A 3,423-nucleotide genomic window follows, 5' to 3' on the forward strand; every position below is an offset into this window, starting at 1 on the left:
AATAAAGTGATCAAAAGATGCATGCCTTGTCCCTAACTCTTAGGGCCACTTTGGGATTCTACAAGTAGGAAGGCCATTACTAGGTGCAACTCCCCAACACTGGACTTTTGAAAGGATGAGCCAAAATAAACCCCAGCCTTATAAGAATACTCAGTATTTCATAATAACCCAAAACATACTAATACATCCTACCATTATTTATAAAAGTTTATTGCCACTCTATGTTTTCTTCTGCTGGCAAGAACAATGAAATTGTATTAGGGATTGGTCAGAAGAATCATGATGATAATTCCTAAATGTAACTATTCTATTTTAAATTCTTTTTGTAAGAAAGAAAGCTAGATTCTTACTTTTTATAATTCTAATTGGTATCACCACAAAAGTCTGAAAAGTCAAAATTTCATTTCAAATTGTTATTCTCTCTTTCTGTCACTTGACATACTGCTGATAAGCAAATGAAATGCATGCATTTTCTTGCTTAAGAAAATCACAATTACTAGCTCTCTCTCTCTCTCTCTCTCTCTCTCTATCTCTCTCTTTCTCTGTGTGTGTGTGTGTGTGTGTGTGTGTGTGTGCCATATCCACTTCCTTCTCTACATAGATTGCTGTAAAGATTTCCTCTGAAGAAGGTTTTAACTCCTGTTGCAACAGGATGTGGTAAGCAATCAGTGTTGCCAGCATAAAGAATCTGACCTGAGAGAAGACATCCATGTGGGAAATCCAACAGCCCCATAACTGATCAAGCTACTGCAGGAGGAGGAAGACCCATTGGAAAGGTGCAACGTCAAAGTTCACATTAGGGAACCAAACACCTCTAAAGAAGGAGGGAAGCCCACAGTGCAGCTCGAGAGCTCCAGCAGGGTGAGAGTCAGTATGTAAATGAGACAATCTTGCTGAATTCCAACATCACAGTTGCTAAATCTTTGTTCTTATGCCATAAAGGGCTCCACCTGTAGTACTCCAGTTGTTGAATTCTGGTCACTCTATGCTAGATTCTTTTCCCCTTCTTTCTTCTAGTGCCAGGTACAAATCAAAGTATAGGGAACGGTTCCAGTACACACCTACTCACTGAACACACAAAATGCCATAATAACACTCCACCAGAGTGCCAGGGCCAGTTGCCTCTGCAGGAGAAACCATCCGCTTCCTGAGACAGTATTTCCACCTTCAAAAAAGAATCCCATATACATTCTCATCACTAGGTACAGTTAAAGTACGGCTTGTCATTTGACTCTATATCCCTTAGAGTGGGGTGAATACAGTTCAGTGGGACTGTAATGACTGGTCAATAGAGTTGGTGATAGGTGTAGAATAAAGATAGCTACCTTTGGTGACCACATCTTTCCCCAGGCTCTAGATAGTTGTTATAAACTGAATGTTTATGTCCCCAATATTCATATGTTCAGATCCTCAAAGCAATGGTATTAGGAAGTATGGACCTGAGCTTGGACTTGTAGTCCTCTGGATTATAAAAAATGCATTTCTATTGTTTGTGAGCTGTCATTTGGTGGCACTGCATTATAACAGTCCAAAGTGACTAAAACAGTAAGCTCAAAATCTTGTAGAAAATCACCCAGTGCTGGGACACAGCTCCCTGCCTGTCTTCTTGCTGTTCTCAAGTAGAAAAAGCATCAAAACAGATTCTCTCCTTTTTCAGTCACCACAGTACAGACTGTGAAAATCGGAGAGATAGAAAGAACTATGGATCAGCATTTTCTACTGAATACAGAATAGAATTCAGTAGAGTGAGACAACTTTTCAGAATGGAATATGAATGGCTGGAAAAAATAATCACCTTTTCCTGCCAACATCCATTCCAAACATTTCTCCTCCCAGCTGAAGCCTTATCTCTTTGCTCAGCTGTCTCTTCAATCTGCCCAGCTAACCCTACCTCCAAGGTAAACCTTCTACTAGTAATAGTAATGCCATTCCCCTTGCCAAAGACTGAGTTGGGGTGGGCGCGTGACTCGGTTCTGCAAAGGCTGCCTGAATGAAGATGTTCAGGAAAATGTTTCTCTTTCTAAAAAGATAATAATGGAATAATATAGGCCTCCTTTTCCTGTCACTATAATGATATGCCAGTGTATAAAATCTGGAACTACCACTATTTTGGGGACAGTTGACCTAAAAAGAAAGCCAACTTATAGTAGTATAGGATTTAGATCTAGCAGAGATTTCAAAGTCTGACTCTGATCATATGAAACATAAAACTGATCCCCTTTTGGATTTCTTGTTAATGGAGGAAAAACATTTTTAATTGTTTAAACAAGTAGATCTTGGTTTCCCAATATGATAATGAAAAAGCACCATAACTAATAATTGATGATAACTTTATGCCAAAGTTATCACATATCATGGCTAAAAACTCTGCTAATGGCTCTGTGTAAGATGAATTAGAGGGATTTATATTGTGGATTATTGGAAGCCACAATGAGGATAATTTATAGACAAACAGTGTAGCATCCAGTGCTCAGCATCTGCCCTTACCTGGGAGAAAGCCACAGCCAGATGTGAAGATCTCCCCTTGGGGTCTCTGATGTGGAATTCCAGACAAGAGCCTCAGGGTCATTCCATGAGTTAAATGAAACCTCTTAATCATAGTCAGTGCAAAGCATGAACTTGTTATGTTTCTATAGCTATACAACTTAGACCTGAGCCATATTTAAGTAAAAACTAAATAAAGTTAATAAAAATTGTTTATTCAAATCAAAGTCACATCAAAATGATAAGAAATAATGAAGCAGTAGAAAAATAGCCAGAGGGCAAGAAAAACTTAAACTGTGAAAGCTATAATTTCTTAGCAAAGAAGCTGTCAAGTTTACCAATTCAGTAATAATCTTGTTAAATTTTCTTGTCAAGGAACTTCCGACAGACAATTCCTAAACTTCTACAGAAAACAGAAAATCACCAAGAGCTTGTGTCAGAGAAGCACCACAATGTGAACAATGGAAATCATTTTCATCATGGGCCACGCCAAAGCAAACAATTATGGAAGTGCACATGTAATACTTTGAGTCATTAATTTGTAAATGACAAAGATCGGAAATAAGGGCTTTCTTTGCCCAAAAGACTTCCCAAGTTACTAAAGCTATGATACAAAATATAACTAAAGTCAACAAAAGGAAATTGAAAAAGAATGTATGTAATTACACCAAAGACAGGATGCATGACATTTTTCACCACCTAATATCACAATAGGTAGGTGGATTAGCTAATTATACAACCTGACTTAGAAAATACAGAAAGGATTGTTCAAAATAATGACATATAAAAGGCTTAGTTGACTTCCTTTAGTTGAATGGTATTCACACGTTAGTGACAGTATTTTAAAAGTTCCTAAGTGAAAAGTTCCTAAGGAATGCAGTAAAATAGCTTTTAGACCACCTACATGTACAATACATCACATTTCACAACACATTCCTT

Source organism: Cavia porcellus, unplaced genomic scaffold (genome assembly GCF_034190915.1).
Source record: "Cavia porcellus strain 051 isolate PalLab524CR breed Dunkin Hartley unplaced genomic scaffold, mCavPor4.1 scaffold_2, whole genome shotgun sequence".
In the NCBI taxonomy this organism is placed as follows: Eukaryota; Metazoa; Chordata; class Mammalia; order Rodentia; family Caviidae; genus Cavia; species Cavia porcellus.